This window comes from Lissotriton helveticus, chromosome 6 (genome assembly GCF_964261635.1).
Source record: "Lissotriton helveticus chromosome 6, aLisHel1.1, whole genome shotgun sequence".
NCBI lineage: Eukaryota > Metazoa > Chordata > Amphibia > Caudata > Salamandridae > Lissotriton > Lissotriton helveticus.
In genome coordinates this window covers 886,278,874-886,299,610 of record NC_136067.1, presented here as the reverse complement: position 1 = coordinate 886,299,610, position 20,737 = coordinate 886,278,874, and positions in this window count along the sequence as shown.

The following is a 20,737-nucleotide window of genomic DNA, read 5'->3' as shown; positions in this document are numbered from 1 at the left end:
GTAGCTGAGCATAGCACTGTTCTGCCCAGGTCCAGTGATAACTGAAAACTTTCTACTCCTGACCCCAGTTTTTCTGTCCATTTTTGTGCATATTTCCCCCTTTCATCAGTTTTAATGTCTTTCAGTTCCGCGTATAACTGTCTTATTGTGCATTTGTTAGCTACTTCTATATAATCCATGACTCTGCATTGACCCAACCCTGCCAGGCCGCCCTGTTTTTGCATTAAGAAACTTCTAATTTGAAGATATTTATAAAAGCTGTGGTGTTCTAGCCCGAACTTTGCTTGTAGCCCCCCGAACTGAAGCATATTCCCCTGACTATCGAGCAAGTTTCCTATTTTCACTATACCCTTGTTATGCCAATCCCTCATGGTAATATCTCCAAAAATGTCCCTCGGTAATGAACAATTTGTGTACAGTCGTGTATAATTATTATGTCTTCCTAACCCAAGTTTTTTTGAAACCCCTTTCCAGACCCTATAGGCCGCCTTTAATGTTTTAAACCGTGTATGTTTGAAATAGCTAAAGTCGATTGTGTGTAAAAACCCATTTTCTGCCCCCTCTCCCAATAATGTAGTATATACATTAGTACATCCTGAGTTGTCGTCCGCTGTGTAATCTGTGCCTCCCCCACCTAACAGCCCCTGACAGTACTGCAATACGGCAGCCCAATAATAGAGCCTAAAATCTGGTGCCCCCCAACCGCCTTTTTCTCTAGATACTGTTAGGTGTCTGTAAGCTCTCCTTGTCTTTCCTTTGGCCCAGATAAATTTATTCAGGATTGCTTCTAATTTATTAAACCATGTAGTGTCAAAAAATAGCGGAATAGACCTAAACAAATACAAAAATTTAGGGAACGTTACCATTTTTATTACATTAATCCGTCCCATCAAGGTCAAATGCAGATTATTCATTCTTTCCGTATTTGCTTTTACTTTTGCCAGCAGTGGAGTCATATTAATTTCCACTAACTTATCCAGGTCAGCTGTAATTTTGACACCTAAGTACATGACTTCAGGAGCCACTCTTATGTCCTGACAATTAACCCAACTATTTTGTGTAATTTGCGTCTTTCCTTTATTCAGTGAGTAACCCGAAACTATCCCAAAAGCAGCTGCCTCCTGTTCTATTTCTATGATGGCTAGCTCCGGTTCAGGGGTGACCACCGCCACGTCGTCTGCATAAGCGAGCGTTTTATATTCAAAACCATGCAATTTTATCGGGAGGATGTTAGAGTTTCCTTCCAGCTTGCGCAGGAGGGGATCAATATATAACGCGAATAACAGTGGTGAAGACGGGCAGCCCTGTTGTGTGCCAAGTCTTATGCGTATTTCAGCAGTATACCCTCTGTTTATTCTCACCTTAGCCATAGGTTCTAAATATAGTGCTTGAATAGCCTTTATGTAGCCTGTTCCTATACCAAACCAGTCCAGAACCCTCCACAGATACCTCCAGGAGACCCTGTCGAAAGCCTTCTCTGCATCCAAAAAAATAGCCGCGGCAGGGTCCCCTGTGGCGCCCGCTGCATCCAGTATGGTAACCATCTGCCTTGTATGTTGTGTGGTCCCTCTCCCGGGAATGAATCCATGTTGTGTTACACCTACTAAACCCTCAATTACCTTGCTTAATCTATGTGAAAGCGCCTAGGAATAGATTTTTGCGTCGGCATTCATGAGTGTTATTGGCCTGTATGACCCGGGATCCAAATGTGATTTGTTTTTTTTCAAGATTACTATAATGTTTGCTCCGGCCCATGACTGTGGAGTACTTCCCCCCCTCTGCGCTTGACTTAAGGTTTCCAGCATATCACTTCCCAGGGTGTCCCAGAAAATTCTGTAGAATTCCGCCGGAATTTGATCTGGCCCTGCTGCCTTTCCTGAGGGGAGTTTGGATACTGCATTCTGTACTTCCCCCAATGTCAATGGTAACTCCAGTGTCTCCTTGTTCTCCTCGGTCAGTTCCTCATGCAAGATTCCTACTAAGTAGTCTTCTATCTCAGTGTCAACATTTCCGAGATCTTGATCATATAGATCAGAGTAAAACTCCCTAAACACTTCTCTCACTTCCTCTGCCTTAGTCACAACTTTTCCCCCTTTATCCTTAATTTCTTTTATTTCTCCTGCTGCCATGTTTTGTCTGGTGCGAACTGCTAGCATATGGCCTACCCTCTCATTAAATTCATAGCATTTTTCCTTTTTCATTAAATAATTACTTGCCGCTTTATTTGCCAAACTTTCGCTAGCTTTTTTCAGTTCTATTTCCAATAGAATCTCCTCTAAAGATTCTTGGGTAATGGCCGCTTGGATGAGCCGTTGTTCTAGCTCCATTAAATCATGAAGTCTGTTAGTTAATTCAAGTTTTTCATTTTTACACCTGTGGAGAGTGTAGGCCAGAGTTTCCCCTCTTATCCCGGCTTTAAAAGTGTCCCAGACCACCCCTGCAGAAGCTGTACCTCTGTTTACTTCCCAGAATTGTCCAAACCATACCTTCATCCTATTTACGTATTCTTCTTCCCTAAGTAGCCCTCTTTCAAACGTCCAATTATATTCTTTATATACAGCACTAAGGTTCTGAGGGATAGTTAATATTAGGGGGTTGTGGTCTGAGAAGACCTGAGGAAGTCTTTCTATTTTTGTGTCTGGTACTAGGGAGCTAGAAACCAGAAAGTAATCCAATTTGGCAACTACCCTGTGAGGGGCAGAATAAAAGGTACTGCCCGTTCCAGCGGGATTATTGACTGTCCAAAGATCTACCAATGCATTGTGAAACATTAGATTACCAATAGCCCTTCGTGTTCCCTTTTTACGATCACCCTGCATCCCCCCACCCATCAGACCCAACCCTGGCAGCCCATTGACGTTAAAGTCCCCGCAAAATATCACCGGTTCTGCCCACAGTGCCAATTCAATGTCTAAAAAATCAAATAATTCAGGTTCATCCTCGTTAGAGCCATATACTGAGACAATGGTATACCGTCCCCCAGCTGTTTCCCCTTCAACCATAGCCCATCTCCCTTCCTCATCTTCCCTCTTTTTCTTTACCTGTATAGTTCCTTTCTTAGCGAAAATAGCCACTCCTTTTGTTTTAGAATCTTGTTGTGTACATGCTAAAACTACATAACCAAGTCGGTCCATAAGGTATTTGTCCTTTCCCCTCACATGCGTCTCCTGGAGGCATATTACATCCAACTTCAATAATCTAAACATAGCCGCTACTTTCTGTCTTTTCCCACCATCGTTTAGCCCGCAGATATTAATAGTAGCAACCCTTAACGCCATCTTATCTCGATGATTGAACTACCAAAGGCCCTCCTCTTAGGATATGCTACCACTTGTTCATTTCTATACATCTTTTTGTCTTGTGCTGTACATAACCTTACTTCTTCACCACCCCTCCACCTCCCTCCCCCCACCCCCCAGTCAACCCCCCTCCCTTTACCTACCCCCCCCATTCTACAGGCAAATAGGTCAAGCATGACCTATGTGTGACTACTTACTGCTGTAGTGTCGCCTCCTTCTCCTGCCCAATCTACCCATACTGCTAAGATATTCAATACTTCTTCAGTATTGTAATATGTATCTTATGCTGGTTCAATATCCCTACTCTTCCTGCCCGTTTGACTCTCCGTGATTTCTGCAAGATACTCGCCTGCCTTTATCTCTGAGAAAAACATTCTGACACGACCCCCTGTAATAACTTTCAGCTTCGCTGGAAACATCAGGTATGCTTCAGAGCCCTGACGCTGAAACGGAGTAATTAGCTGCCTGAGCTTCCACCTCCTTTCGACGGTCGCATGGCAGAAATCAGGCCTAGCAAAAAATGTAACCCCTTCAAATGATTTCTTTTTGTCTGGCCTGGCAGAATCCATGACTTCCTGCCTAGCCAGAAAGTTCCCAAAAAAAACTAGCATAGCCCTTGGTAAGGAATCCTGACTAGCGCCTTTTGGTTTTTTCTGGGTCAGTGGGAATCTGTGTGCCCTCTGAACTTCTAATTCCCATTGCCACTGTGCCTCTGGGTATGCACCTTTCAACAGTTTGACCACAAACCCCCTAGGGTCCTCCCTTCCACTCCTTCTTCCAAGCCAAGAAATCTCAGATTATTCCGCCGCTGGCGGTTCTCAAAGTCCTCCAGCTTCCATTGTAAGTCCTCCACCACCTTCCCTTGCTCCATTCTGAAAGTCTGCCAGTCTGTAACTTCATCCTCCAATCTGCCTGTTCTTTCTTCGACCTGTACAACTCTCTCTTCCACCTCTTCATATTTTTTATTCATTTTCCTAATGCTCGCTTGTATTTTTTTAGTGTCTTGTCTTGCTCTCCTACTTTCTATTCTAGCCTCCATGTGTATTTGCTTTAACATATTAAACATCCCATCTAAAGTTGCTTGAGGTGGTGGTTCGGCAGTGTCTTGGGTGGTATTTGCGGCGTAATTATCAACTCCTTCTTCTTCCTGGTACATCTTGGAGGTATTACCGTAGTCCCAGAGCAATTTCCTATTAGTGCTAGATGCTGATCTGTCTATGTCTCTATCCCGTTTTATCATGGTTCTTCTTTTCTTCTTTTGTGTCTCCTTGTTTCTGGGATTACCAGTATGTGACCCCTCTGACTCTGTCTCTGATGAGAAATCTGTAATTCCGCCCTCCTCTTCTGTGCCCAGTAAGGAGGAGTCAGAGCCTTCAGTCACTGAGTAGAATTTCTCTCCTTCAGGGGAGCAAACTCTCCTCCCTTTATCCGCTTTAACCCCCTTTAGCCCACGACTTTCGACGCTTCTCATGCTTCCCCAGGTAGAAGATTCTATTAGCGCATTTTGGCCTCCAGGGGTGGGAGCAAGATTTACCTGCATTAGGGCTTCGGGCATTTGAGCATTGTTGAGATTTACCGGGTCTCCGAGTTCTGCCCCCGTCTCTTCAAGCATCCCCCTGCTCACCTGGTCGGCCCCGCTCTCTGTGACCCTGCTCTCTGTGGCTGCGCCTGTGTCAGTGTCAGCATTCTCAGCACTTCCAGCGTTTCCGTCTCTCAGCGCGATTCCCGCATGAGGCGTGCATGATTGGAGCTCCTGCTGCCTAGCAACCGCCGTACTTGCGTCCTCGCGGTCGATGTTATGTTATGTTATTCGGAATTTGTAAGCGCACGGTCACCCAAAGGTTTCATGGCGCTGAGGGGAGACAGATGGTAAGGAAGTGGTCTAACCGTGCGCTTGCTTGAATAACCAGGTCTTAAGAGCACCCCTGAATTTCAGCAGGTTAGTACAGGACCGAAGGGACAGGGGGAGGCTATTCCAGGTCTTTGGGGCAAGATAAGCGAATCGACATCCTCCAAGTCGTTTTTTCTTGTACAATGGCAGCTTAAGGAGAGACTGATGGGCAGAGCGAAGGTTCCGATTTGGTTCATATTTATTTATTAGTTGATTAATGAACCTGGGACTTTTGCCGTGGAGTGCTTTGTGAACCAGGCAACCTACTTTAAATGTGATCCGGTGCTCTACAGGAAGCCAATGAAGAGAGGCTAGCAGGGGTTTCGCCGAAGTCCTTAGATTACTTTTAAATATTACCCTCGCAGCTTGATTTTGGACGATCTGTAGTCGTCTAGATAGAGTGAGAGGGAGGCCCAGATATAATGAGTTCGAAAAATCAAGGCGGGAGAGAACCAAGGCGATCACCACTTGGATGAGGGCGGAGTGTGTCAAAAGGTGGCCAATTTTTCTGATCTTTCGAAGTTGAAAGAGGCTAGAGGAGATCACGGTTCCTACCTGATTTTTCAAGGAAAGGTCGGCATTGAGGGTGACTCCAAGACTCTTCACCGATTGAGAAGGCTTAGGAGGGGGTCCCATCGAGGGTGGCCAAAAGTGAGGGCCCCAGCTAATCACACTCTTACCAGGGAGTACCAGCTCGGTCTTTCCGGGATTGAGCTTTAAGTGATTCTCATCCATCCAGTCCTTGATATGCAACATCGTGGACTGAAATTCTACCGCCGCATCCACAGAGTTTAACAGGAAGACCAGTTGCAGATCATCTGCATAATTGTAGATGGTGACTTTCCTGTTCTTTAGGGACTGTAACAATGGTTTCAAATATAAATTGAACAATAGAGGGGACAATGACGACCCCTGAGGGACACCGCATGTAGTGGGAAGTTTGGATGCCGTAAAGTTTCCCAGTTTGACAGCCTGGGAGCGGTCCATTAAAAAGGATTTGACCCAGGCGAGAGCCGAACCGCTGAGGCCGGCCTGTTCGACACGGTGTAATAAGATGGTATGATCCACCGTGTCGAACGTGGCCGATAGATCTAGAAGTACAAGGGCCTGATGATCGTCGTTATCGGCATTGAGCCTTAGTGTGTCAAGGACCGCAAGAATGAATGCCTCGGTGGAGTGTGCCTGGCGGAAACTGGCTTGAATTGGCTCGAGGTAGCCAGATGTCTCAATGAAATTAGAGATACAGCTAGCCACGTGCGCTTCAAGCAGCTTGGCCCCGAACGGAAGGAGAGATATGGGCCGATAATTAGAGAGCACAGCTACATCAGCACCCGGCTTTTTTATTAATGGGACCAGAGTGGCATTTTTAAATGAGATTGGGACTATTCCGAGTGATAAAGATTTATTCAGAAGTGGAAGGATTCCCTGAGGTAATATGGAATAAACTTCCTTCAGGATATGCGGGGGGCAGGGATCATTGGGAGAGCCGGACTTTACCCGATTCATAAGCTCCACTAGTTTGGGAAAATCAATATGGGGAATTGACTGAAGTTTGTGTGGGGCTTCACAAATTTCCCTGCTAATAGCCTTGGTATGATTCATCTGAATGCTAGCTTTTATAATATCAATCTTCTCTCGGAAAAAGTCATTAAGTTGATCGCAGAGTAATTGAGTTGGGGGTTGGGAAGGGGAAGTGCGGGTGTCGTTGCATAGATCATTGACTACTTTGAAAATTTCTCTTGATTTATTTTGAGCCGTAGAGATTTTATTAGAAAAGAAAGCTGCCTTAGCAGCTAGAATGGGCTATAGTTCCTCCGGGCTGTCGTGAATGACCGTCTGTCTTTTTCGCAATAGCCCTGTCTCCATTTTCTTTCTAATTGGCGGAGTTCTAGTTTTTGAGTTTTTAACTCTGTAGAAAACCATCTATGGGCGTCCATACGACGAGCGCGAGCGAACTTGGTTAAGGGGACATGTGCCCCGCAAGCAGATGAAAGCCAATCATTAGTGCTTTGTCCATGAGGTTGATGTCCTGGTCCGAAGCCGAAACCGGGAGGGAATCTGTTAGGGTAGATAAAAGCTCCGGGAGGCTAAGCGATCTCCATTTCCTGGCCGTCCCTCCCAGGGACACACAAGTTTTTAGGTTGCCCTGCAAAGTGATGGAAAAATGCAACAGGTGATGGTCGGACCATATGCACGGTAAAGCGGTAGGGCTGGAGATGGAGATATTATGTGATCAGATTTGGTCTAAGATATGACCTTTATTGTGGGTGGGAATTTCGACATGTTGAGAAAAATTTAAATTGGAGAGAAGCTCGAAGAGTTCTGAGGCGTGAGGACTAGCCTCTAGATGATTATACCAATAGTTAAGGTCTCCAATCAAAGTGACTTTGTCATAGTCAACGGTCAGGCCAGCCAGTTGCTCAGACAGAGAGATGGGGAAAGACGGCATCGATGTAGGTGGGCGATAGATCAAAACCAGTACCATAGTTCCTATGTTGTTATCCGATTTTATTACCAGATTATCAGTATCTGGCAGATCTAAAGAGGGTAATATGGTAAACGTATGGTCTTTATGAATGATAGCTGCGACGCCACCCCCAGTTTTTCCTGGTTTTCTATTCGCAGATAGTATATAGTAGTCTGACGGTAAAGCTGAGAGTATATCTGGCAAGGAATCTGTCGTAAGCCAGGTTTCTGAAACAAGCAACATGTCAGGTCTGTCTGTTTGAAGTAGAAAGAAGATATCTAATTGATGTTTTACCATGGATCTGGTATTGAGGTATAAGCAGTCAAGCGTCCGAGCAGCAGGACATGAGGGCGGGGTAGAAAGATTGGGGCTCTGGGACGGGGCAGAGGATGGTTCCAGCGATACCTGGTGAGTGTGGATGTTGTTGATCCTTAAGCGGGCATGAGTAGTTGGATCGAGGGAGGAAGGGCCAGAGTTCTGTAGGGCAAGAAGTTCCCCAAAGGAGTAGCTGGTGATTTCTCCATTCTGCCTGGCCCCTGGGCCCGGCCGGTCGCGGACGGGCGCAGACGGGCTTGCCTTAGGCGCGCCTTCGGCGCGCAAACGGCGTGCCCGCTGCGCCCGTCCGCTGCGCGTCCGGGGAATGCACATGTTTTTATGGAGGCGGTAGGAAAGGGAAGGGGGGGCGTGGCCTCGCAAGATGGGCGTGGCTTGTGCGTGTCTGGGGGAGTGGCGCAAGATTCCCTGTACAGCGCGTCAGCGCTAAGTCTACAGGGCGTCTGCTGCAGGAGGCGCTCTATTCCCAAGTGAGTGCTCAGGGAGGGCAGTGATTTTAAAAGCAAACAGAATCAGAATATTCTTAAAAAAGGCAAACAAACAACAGCACAGTTCGACTCCCGGCTTTCCGCCTCAGGAGTTTTCTAGTCTCTGGCGCGCTCGTAGTCAGCGCGATATTTAAACGTCAGAGAAAAGGGGCGTGGCCTTGCAAGATGGGCGTGGCTTGTGCGTGTCTGGGGGAGTGGCGCAAGATTCCCTGTACAGCGCGTCAGCGCTAAGTCTACAGCGCGTCTGCTGCAGGAGGCGCTCTATTCCCAAGTGAGTGCTCAGGGAGGGCAGTGATTTTAAAAGCAAACAGAATCAGAATATTCTTAAAAAAGGCAAACAAACAACAGCACAGTTCGACTCCCGGCTTTCCGCCTCAGGAGTTTTCTAGTCTCTGTCGCGCTCGTAGTCAGCGCGATATTTAAATGTCAGAGAAAAGGGGCGTGGCCTTGCAAGATGGGCGTGGCTTGTGCGTGTCTGGGGGAGTGGCGCAAGATTCCCTGTACAGCGCGTCAGCGCTAAGTCTACAGCGCGTCTGCTGCAGGAGGCGCTCTATTCCCAAGTGAGTGCTCAGGGAGGGCAGTGATTTTAAAAGCAAACAGAATCAGAATATTCTTAAAAAAGGCAAACAAACAACAGCACAGTTCGACTCCCGGCTTTCCGCCTCAGGAGTTTTCTAGTCTCTAGATGAGTGCTGTCTCGGCGTTTGTTTCCGTGTCTGTCTCGTCAGGAGCTTCGGATACCAGAATCACCGGCTGGATTTTACCTGCATAAGCCTCTGAGACGGTAGGTTGTCTTAAATCTTTGGTTGGTATGGCGATCGCTTGTTTTAAAGCTCCGCTGTCTGATTGGGAGCGTCTCTGCTGTTGCTGCCCTTTAGATCCGGGGGTGCCCGCTTGCACCGTTATCTTGGCTCCCGCTTTTTCTTTGGCAACTTTTTCTGCCTTCTCTCCTCTCTTGGGTTGTTGACTCAGTTGAGAGACAGTACTCGCCAGGGTAGATCGCTTGTTCATGCTTGTTAGTTTCGGAGCTGCTCCAGCGCGGTGTGCCATCTCCGCAATTGCGCTGACACCTCGCTTGTAAACCTCTCTCCAATGTCTCCCAAGCAGGATAAAGAGTGTCGCCAGGGACTTCTGTAGCACCAAAGTACCTCCTACAATATTAATTTTACTTGGTTTTGGAAAGATCGGCATGTCCTTTTCCAACTTCCAGCTGCATGTCCCGCGGGTCAGGAGAAGGAGTAGATGCGACTACTCTCTACAGCAGCATAGCGGCCATCTTGCCCCCCTAAAACCGACGGATTCTAGGCACCTTAATGCTTTTCTTACGCCCAATGGTATGTACCAGTGTTGTAGAATGATCTTTGGGCATGCTTCCCCAGCTGCGATTTTTCAGAGAGTCATGTGTGAAGTTGTAAAAGGCTTAAAGGGTGTGCTTGTTTTTTAAGATGATATTCTAGTTTCTGGAAAGGTTCAATTTGGATGGTGTGTTGACTGCACTGGCACAGAGGGGTTTGAAACTGAGGAAAGAAGTGTAATTTTGGGGTGCACGAAGTCGAATATTTAGGCCTTATGATTTTCGGCAAAGGGATTGGCCCACGCCCTGGTCTATTGAAAGCTATTAAAGTACCTATTCCCTCATGGAAAGAGCAATCAAAGGCTTTTCTGGGAATGTGTGAATATTACACCAAATTTGTATGAAATGTTTCCTCCATGGCGGAAACTCTCTTAGCATTGTTAAAAAAGAATGTCCGGTTTGTCTGGGGTGAATCACAAATACTTGCTTTCATGGAGATCAAGGATGGGTTAGCGAATGCGCCTTGACTAAATCTGTTCACACCTGGTGAGATGCTGACTAACTGTGGTTGTGAGTGGAGTTAGACTTGAAGCGGGATGTCCCAGGGGTAAGAGATAATGAGTGCACTGTTGTGTTTGCATCTCCTGCGCTCAGACCACTTGAAAGACAATATTCAGTAATTGAACATGAAATGTCCATGTGTGTCTGGGTGGTGGAGCTCTTTCGAACATATGTGTGGGGTGCTAAGTTTAGGTAGAGGTCAGATCGTAAGCTCTTAATACCTATACTAAATGGGAGTAATGTACATTCCACCAAAGCCACTGCTAGATTGGTGAGGGTGAGTGTAAAGCTACTTGAATATAATTTTGTTGTTGAATTCATCCTGGGTGGGAAGAATAAGAAAGCTGACTGCCTACCCAGGTTATCCATTCTGGTAGAAAGTGAGAAAGTCGAGGAAGTGTTTGATCAGCAAGATTTGGACTGTTTAATTGCAATGAATTTTCTCTAAATATCAAATGTGTCTGTGAAAAGTAGTGGAAATGTGTTCTCGGCTAAGATCTTGTCTTAAACAAAGTGGTGGAATACACAAGGAAGGTTTGGCCAAGAGAAGGGAATCTTTCTGTAGAATTCCAGAAATATAGCAATGTGCAGTCAGAACTTTCTTTGGAGGATGGGCTGCTATTCAGGGCAGACAAATTCATTCCCCCAAGAAATCAGGGAGAGACTATTGAGCATAAGTCATGAGGGTAATTTAGGCATGATGATGACTGAGAAACAACTGAGGGAAACTTTTTGCTGGTGGCCAGGAATGAACAGGGATGTGGAGGATTGGATTGGTAAATGTTTGAACTGTTTTTCAAATGATAAGGGTCTGAAATGTGTGACCCCACCAATGGTTATCTCTGAGACACCTTTGAACATATGGGAGAGAATGAGCATAGATTTTCTTTGCCCCTTCCATGTTTTGCCTCAAGCTCAGTGACTTGCTATTGTCCTTATTCACCATTTGTCAAAGTGGCTTAAAGTGAAATTCATTCAAGTGCTTCACACCAGAAGTGTTTTACCTTCCTCACAGATGTGTTTTCCAGAGAAGGTTTCCCCTCCAAACTCCTTTTAGATAATGGTGTGCAATGTGTTTCACATGAGTTGGAAGAATGTTTGAAGGGTGCAGGGATCAAACACAAGAGGTGCAGTCTTTATCATCCCCAGGGGAATGGTCAAATTGTGAGGGCTAACAGAATGGCCTCTGATTGTCACAGTGGAGCTGAAATTTTAGGAATTGATTTGGTGGATGTGGTGCATGCTATGTTTGGTCGTATCGCAAAACCCCTCATGTTGTGAGTGGTGTCAATTCATTTGCAGCTCTGAGAGGCAGGGTCATTCAGGATTTTTTGAGGCCCACACCGTTGAGAAATCTATCTAAAGTCAAATCTAGCAGCAGATTCACTTGAGAGGTTGAGGTGACCATGAATAAAATCTGGGAAAGTCAGAGAAAAATTAAGACTTTTATGATTGAGAAAGGTAATTGTGTGCACATGAAATTACCAGATTCTAAAAGTCTTAAAAGGTGAGTAAGGATTGGTCGTGCTTGTCCCCTGTAGAAAGTGAGCAAAGATGGATGTGCAGTAAGGATACAAAATGGTCAATGGTAGAATTGTGCAAGACTAATGAAAGGGGTAGGCCCTGTTGAGACTCACAGTGAGACTGTTGGGAACAAAGTGAGGAATAGCACACATTCTACAGAGAAGTGTGTCCGTGATCAAGTGTGGGATGGTATAACTCCTCTAGAGAAGAGTGTCCGTAATTTTCCTGGATATTGTAATTAATTTTCTTTTGCGACCTATTTATTCTTAAACTTTGCTTTTTTTGTTGTTGTTTATTATTGCAACTGTTCTGTTAACTGTTGGGTATTGTCTTTAGAGTTGTAAATTGCTTTTTATTCAATAGTTTTGTTCTTTATTCTTTTCTTGTGCTACATTATTGTAATGGGAAAAGGGGGAGGTATGTTATATCTTGATGAAGCATCTGTGGGACTGGCTCGTGGCATCTTTGGGTCGTGATGCCTCCGCTTTGCTCATGACGACAGTTGAAATTGGAGTGTTGGTACGGGCGGAGAGGCGGTTGGAGGTGGTGGTGAGCTCCTTGTGGCAGTGAGTGGCAGCCCATAACTCTTTCTTCTGAACACAAATGCACTTCAACATTTCTACTCAGAAGTGTTCCAGCATTATATTTCCTTGCAACAAGAAGGCAACAGGAGAAATGGCTGGGAAGCAGCACCAGTACTCCCATTGCCCAGGTCGGATACTTTTCTCACTGTTACAAGCAACCACTGAGGCTGTTCCAATGTTTCTGTAAACTATAGGCTGCATGCTTTGCATAGCTTACTATAGTATGCGAAAACATTTTTGTGTCATTCTGCATATTCATTTTTTCTTGCTTTTTTTAAATGTGTTTGTGAATTTAACTGTGCTGCTTTCATGCCTTAACTGTTGTTTGGTTCTGTTTGAATCATTCACATATTCCACTAGGATCAACCTGCTGTTGTTGCCAAGGCTACCTAGAGTTGAGTACAGTTTTCTCAGTGAGCTTTGCTGAAATTGAAAAAACGATGGGAGCATATGTACAAGAATTGCTGCTAACGAACGCTAACCTTAGTTAGCAGCAGTTTTCTTAATACGGCCAGTCACCAATACTATCGCCCTGTTAGCGATGTATTTACAATATGTTGCTACATGGCGATAGTTGCAGGTAATTGCAGTGAAAAAGGCTGGTAACACTAGTGTGAAGGCAATACAAATCCTGATGTTAGTGGGCAAAAACTGACAAAAGGCCCATTAGCGGCAAACAAACTCACGTTAGTCAGCCCAACGTGACTTTTTTGCCTCTAGAAGCAAAAATAGCCTGTAAGTCCACTTCTAATGAAAAATAGGAAATGAAACCAATGGAAGGCAGAATGGAGCTGCCAGGGCTAAGTGCAGCACAGATCAACACTCCCCCCCAAAATCCACAACAGCCAGGATGACCAGTCCGAGTCCCATTGGAAGAGGAAATTCCCGGCTACATCTATAAAAAGAGGCGCATTGCTGTGCCAAACCAGTGATGCATCACTTTTCATTGCGCACTCCTTTCAACACCATGCCATCCCAAACCTTTATAGCATGGACAGTCCCAGGGGCTGGAGACCTCGCTGGGCCTGTGTCTGGAACCAGGAGTGGGATGCTGAGGTGCTGTGGAGTCGCTGGGCCATGGCAGTGAAAATTGAGGCACGGCGATTGCCCTTACCTGGTGGTGACATCTGGCAGGTCGCATGGAGACACGTTGCTGACCTGTGTGAGAAGACCGTCTTGTGTCCCTTGGAGCTGTGACCGGTAGGGGCGCTCCTGTGCACCAACGTAGGGAGGTCTGCATTGCAGACTACGATCCACCACTACCACAGGGTGCACAGAGGAGATTATCAATGGTGTACCACGCCCCTCTTCATCACAGGCCATAGGATGTTGTTCTGGCCGAACGCTGTGGAGGATGAGGCCCCTGAGCTATACCAAACTTGTGTGGTGGGAGCGCTGTACCTTTGCGCCTAAGGGGGCCCTGTTGCCACACCTGCTTCAGGAGGTTCCCCAGCGGACTTGGCAACGACTGCTGTACCTATGCTTGTGAAATCCCACCTGGTTGAGGCTCCTGCTGAGTCACAGATTTGGAGAGAGTGCAGCGCATGGAGCCCCGGTGTCAATGACCAGGTGAGGAGAAGGTGGGACGTGTAGCGGAGGAGACCAGGTGCCAGTCGGGCCCAGGCCTAGCACCTGTGGATGACGCACACTGTGCCCTGAGCAATCCCTGCGCTGCAACTGACCTACATCACTGAGGGCACCGTACAAGACTGGTGGGAGACTTGACTAACTCGCTCAATTCGTGGAGAATGGCCATTGATGGCAGTGGGTGCCAGGGGGATGGAGCCGGTTCTGACCCAGGTCCTTTGGTATGCAGCTTGATCCACTGTGACTCGCTGGGGAACTGGGGAACACAGAATCTGGCTACCACTGTCAAATTGGAAGAGGCAACTGGGTGGTGCTACCTTTGCTTGCCCCCTGTTAGTTTGTTTTTGGGTGTATAGGGGACAAACCCTTAGTGGATTTCCTCTTTCCACAGTGCTGCATCGTCTGGGTACAGTTGTCCCCATCTGCTGCTGCTGGTTCCTCTGACACAGAGATCCGGTGTTAGTGTCCCTCTCCACCCGCATGCTCCTGCCTGCGCCTCATCTCTGGTGATCCAGTGTAGAGCGTCACTGCTGCTCCTGTCCCTCTCATCTGCTGTTCCTGTTCATCTTTCTGCTCTTCTCCATTGCTTTCCTACCTTTTTCTTTATTTTGTTTATCTTTGCTGTGTTTGGCTTTGTTTTTCCTGTGCTTTTTTGCAGTTCCTTTTTCCCTATCCTCTCCCTCTTTGCCGCTGCGATCACCTGCGTCCCTCCCTCTCCAGGGTCATTTCCTGCATTTCCTGCCTCACAGCTGTCTAGCCCCCTGCAACAATGCTTAATGTCAGAAGCGGTGCGGCCATGCGCAGTGGGCGTGCCACTGGAATGCCTAAGGGAAGCCAAAGGTAAGCCCGTCTGTGTCTGTCCGGCCCTGTACGGTGCCCAGCACCAGTCACCCTGCCTCTCGGACACTCCACCGCTACAACGCCAGCACTTTACTCATCCTCAACCATGGACGCCACGCCCCCTGCCATCTACCATGACCGAAGAATACCCTTGCACCCTGCGCCTGTTGAAAGTGCAAACGCACCTTCTGCCACATCAGCACACCAGCGCCTCTTGCCGCCCAGCCGACTAACAGTGCACCCAACTGGCTCAACTCCATCCTCCTCAATGTGCGGTCCCTCTACAAAGACGCCACAGATATCTGGGACGTCCTCGATGCCTCTTCTTCATGGATACCTGGACCAACCTATGCTCAGTACCTGACATCACCATCACCATCCCTGATGGCTACTAAATCCCCCGGAAGGACCACCCCAACTGTCCAGGAGGAGGCATTGCCATTATCTACAAAAGCCCACTCCAACCGACTGCGCACTCTAATGGCCCAACGGTGACCATTGAACACCCCCACTTCCAGATCCGGACCAACCCCAACACAATCCTCTGCAGAACCCTCATCTACAGGCCCCCTGGGCAATGGCCCACCATTCAACGATGCCATTGTAGGCCTCATTGCAACCCAGGCTCTTCCATACACCGACTACATCCTACTGAGAGACCCCAAGTCCCACCTGGACAACCCCAGTGACCAGAACACCACCACCCTCCTGGGGAACCTCACCAACATGGGACTCAAGCCGCTAGTTGCCGCACAAATCCACATAGCCGGACACACGCTCGAGCACGTCTTGTCAGCCAGCTGGAACTTCAACTACAGCCACACCACCGGACTCTCCTGGACCGACCATCATTGTATACATCAAGTCTTCAACAAGCCCACCGTACATCACCACTATCATTGCCCCCCTCTTGCAGCCCGATCAAGGGCACTGAAGAACTTCTCTTTACCTCCCTCAGCCAACGCTTGCAGATGCCAACAACACAGCCCCCTTCAAGAAGACACCCGGCAAACAACACTCCAAGAAGGCCAAGGGGTTCATTCCCGCCCTCCACTACTCCAGATGCAAGTACAGAAGTCTCAAGAAGTGATGGAGCCACAACATCAATAAACTCTGCAACACAGTCACCCTTGCACAATGGCGCAAGGGTGCCCGTATTGGCGAATGGCAGCCATTGTGTGCCAACGTAGGGAAAAAAGACAGGGGGGCTTATTCATGAGGCCCCTCTGACAGTTTCACCCCACCAGTGCGTCATTTCCTTGACATACTTGCAGCGTGAATCTTGCACCACGTTTCACCGTATTAGCAAAGTGACTCAACTAGGCATATGCATGACCTTGTGAAGCCCTGTGCCACATTATACCTGCATCAGTTATTTTGTATGCAGGGTGGGTGTTCCCACGCAACAAAGCCTCAAAGGAGTGGTGCAGTGAAATCCATCAGATTTCACTGCAACAATTGAAGGATGCCACTGCGTCAGTTTTACGCCTACCTCATGGCAGGTGTAAAGGTGACTCAGTGCTTCAGGGATAGGCTGGCGTCATGCATTGCTGGAGTTGTGTCATGCTTGTGACACAACTGCAGCAAAGCGTGACTTTAGCGCTGACAGATACGCCAGGATTCCAGATCTATCTGTCATTAATTGCGACATGGAGCGCCGTACAGTGAATACAGCGCATCCATGGTGTTGAAAGAAGGTCGTAGTGAAAAGTGGTGTAACACTGTTTTTTCGCAGAGATGCAACACTTTTTATGAATGAGGCCCAGGAATGCGCCCTATCTTATTGATGGTGCACATTCCTGCCCTGTAGTTTTGTCGCAGGGCAGCACAGCAACATTCCTTGCAGGGCTGTCCAGCACCAAAACCTTCTGAAATGAGGCCCCACGTGTTTTTACCATTTATAAGACCAGCTATTATATGGTCTTAAAAAACTGCCTCTAACTGCAGTTAGAGGCAGTTTTTTGGGGTTATGCAACAAACAAGGAATTCCTTGTAAATATCGCGAAGTGGGGTTGGCAGCAGTTTTTGCACGGGAATACCTACCTCGCATCTTTTTTCCGTTAACTCCCGCTAACAGAAGTGGTGACCTTAAAAATTCGTTTTCACTAGAAAACTGCTGCTAACTGAGGTTAGCGGCAACTTGTAAATAAGGCAATTAAAAAAAGCAGCTGTAATATCCAAAAATGTATGCTTCGGTGGTGTTAACTCCTTGTACAAATGCCCCATAGTTTTTTATTAAAATGCTATTACTCTCCTCTCTCCCAAATAAATGATCTACCTCATGACAGTGATACTCCCACTTCAGAAGTTGGTGTTGGTTTGCAAAATGTCGCCTAACCAATAATTCCAAACATTGAATCATAAGAAAATATTTGCAGATAGAAATGAATTCAAGAGGGTACTATAAAATCCAACATTAAATTCAAGCATGCTACTTTTTTCCCCCATATTCCCTCTCTAAAAAGCAATTGTTCTCCAATCGAAGATGGCTTTGGAAGTATAATCAAGTACTGGATATTTTTATTTTATTTTAAAGTTAGGTTTCCTCGCAGTTAAGCCAAATGAAGTATTCATCTCAGGACCGCCATTTTGCAGACGGCTCATGCTGTCATAGGATAATAAACTAGTATCAAATTATTGGCCTTCCCTCCCTTCAGCCCAACATTCCCTCCCCTTACCTCTTACCCCCCACCCTCTGCCAGCGTGCCCCACCTCGGTTGATCACAATAAGGGTAGCCGATCATCTAGTCGCACAACCCGCTACACAAAGAAAATACAGACGAAGAAACAAACCGAAGCGTCTCCGTGAAGACAGATGGGTCCACACATTCACTGCTCAATCCACAATCAGCACCAGCCCTGGTTCGCGACACATCCGTACGTCACTGCCTCGCAACATGCATTCTCTAAATGTCTGGTGCCGGCGCTTGGTCCCCCTGTCCAGGCTCTGTGTGCTCTCCCCCTCCTCATCCTCAGACTCTGCAGGAGGAGCATGGATCTCGACCACCAGAGCTTCCCATGCCCTAGCTGTTTCCAGTGCCTTTTCATTAGCGGAGCGCCTAGCGAGTTGCAGGCGGCGCGTCCCTTCACTGCTCGCCCAGGTCAAAAAACTCGTCCGCCACCTCCGATAGCTGGGCCTCGTCTTGGATTTCCAATGCATAGTAAGTTCCCTTTTTGCCATGATTAGCCCCAGTAGGAACCCAACCCAGTACACGACCAGAACATGTGCATAAAATCAGCGCCGTCTGTGGCACACCGCGGGCATGTCGAGTGGGAAACACCAAAATACTGCGAGATCTTGACTGGGGTCACGTATGCCCTATGTAGCGTAAAAAACTGTACCAACTGGAACCGGGCATTGCGCGTACCTTTCCAGGCACGCCGCAACAGTTGAGGCCACGTTATCTCTGGTATGGGTCTGCTGATTTTCGCCTCCCATTTACCTTTCAGGGTACCCAGGGGTGGAAGCTGTACGCTCGACAGGCGTCGATAGAGGCACGTAACAGCCTTAAAGGTACCCGCCGCCATAGTGATATATTGACAACCCGGTGAAGTCGGCGGCTCCTGCAACCCCATCTTCCAGTGGCGCTGCAGTCCCCCCCACCAACGCGGCGTGCAATAAATAATCTCCCCAGGGGAGCTCAAATAGTTCCTGCAATTCCCGAAAGGACAACAATGAACCCTCTCTGTACAAATCTCCCTCCATATTGAGTCCGAGGTCCTCCCAAACCATTAATGCGGACCAATCTCCCCCATGAGGAAGGGCCGTGCACATGCCTAGAGGTATCTCCGGGGTGTACGGGTGAGAGCAACCCACCCACTTCTGACTCCAATTCCAGCACAAGCGAAGAGTGCGCTCTTCAAGGGTGAGTTGGCTAAGATCGAGCTTCTGCTGAAGGACTATAAAGGACAAGACATGTCGAGGAATCGCCCTGCCGCGCGGTCCTTCGGGACCTCGGAACTACCGAGCTATTGCCTGTGTGCGCCATTGCAGCTGCGCCGCCAAATAATACCATTCGAAGTCAGGAACCGCCAACCCCCCTTCTGCCTGCGATCGCGTCAGGGTGTTAAGTGCCACTCGCCGCCTGCCCGAGCCCCAGATAAAACCTGTGATCAAGGCCCTGAGTGTCCGGAAGACCGAGGTTGGAATCCACACAGGTAAAGTATGGGAGAAGTAAAGCAAGCGCGGCAGCGCCACCATTTTTAAGAGCGCTACTCGTCCAGCAACCGACAAGGGGAGGGCACTCCAAAAGTCCCCCGGAGGCCTCTTATCGCCTTGCCCATGTTACCCTCCAAGAGATCAGACTGTGTGTGGTAAATACGCGTGCCAAAGTAAGGTAGACATTGGGGTTCCCATCTGAAACCTTCTTCCACTGGAGGTTCCCGTCCATCTGGGGCCAATAGGAATACTCCAATTGACGCGCAAGCCCGATATGTGCCCAAACCTCTGAAGCAGCGCTGTGGCACCTCGCGGTGGCTCGCCCACACCCGATAAGAACATCAGTAGATCATCAGCATACAGGGAAATATAATGGGTCTCTCCCTGCAGCGACAACCCCTCGTACGACCTCCCCAGTCGAGCATGTGCGGCCAGCGGCTCAATCGCAAGAGCAAACAACAACGGGGATAAAGAACAGCCCTGCCGGGTGCCCCTCCCCACCGGATATGCCGTCGATATGGTCGATCCCGTATTGACCCTGGCGGTAGCAGAGTTATACAACAGCGTGGTCCATTGTATAAACCGGTCTCCCAGGCCAAATTCCCTCAGGACCCGAAACAGATAGGGCCACTCCACGCTATCGAAGGCCTTTTCTATGTCAACCGAAAGCACAGCTGCGCTCGGGGTATTATCGCAGCCTCCCTCCATAACCCTGAGCAACCGACGTATGCACATCGCCGTGTTCCTAGTGGAAATAAAGCCCGCCTGGTCCGGATGTACCAGGGCCATCATATGTTCTAAGAGCTGGGTCGCAAGGATTTTACTGAGTATCTTGTAATCTACCGTAAGCATCGAGAGCGGCCGGTATGCGGAGCGTAAGCAGGCATCTCCACCCCTCTTCAACAGCGGTAGAATAATCGCCTCTCTGGTAGTTGTAGGCAGCCTGCCCAATTCCCATGCTTCCTGGTATAACAATTGCAGCTGCGGCGCCTGGAGATCGACGTATTTCGCATAAAACTCTACTGGGGGACCATCGGCTCCTGGCGTCTTACGCCGCGCCATGGTTTTAATCGCGGCCCTAATTTCACCCAGGGAGACATCCTTGCCTAACTTGTCTCCCTGTGCCGGGTCCAAGTGGGGAAGCTGGGCTGCTGAAAGGAAATCATGAAGCTCCTCAGGCAGGTCTGGCATCGTGCTCTGGTACAGTGAAGTATAGAAGTTAAGGAATTGCTCATTAATCTCCTTCTGGGAATACACTAGGCCCCTGGTCGCCGTGGTCAGAGATAGGATCGGGGTACCCACCTTGTCCCTTTCCGCGTGAGCTCGCACTAAATACTCCTTATAATCAAGACAGCGTAACTGCGCAACCTGAGTAGCCACCGCTTCACGCGCCTCCGCGACCGCTCCGTGGTCCACTGCATCGGCATGGCTCGCCTTCTCTGCTTGACGTAACCGATCCTCCTCCTGGTCTATATCCCGCAGTAAAGTCTTGCGGGTGCCCGTAGTAGAGGAGATACACACGCCTCTCACCACGGCTTTGAACGCGTCCCATTCATGGGCCCTACTAGACACCGTGCCCGCATTGTCAGTGAAGTAGTGTTCTATACTATCATGGATCTCGGCGCTAAAAACGGGGTCCTCCAGAGTCAGAGGGTTCAAACGCCATGTGGGGATCACCTGACGCTGCGCCGTCCACCGCACCGCTATCAA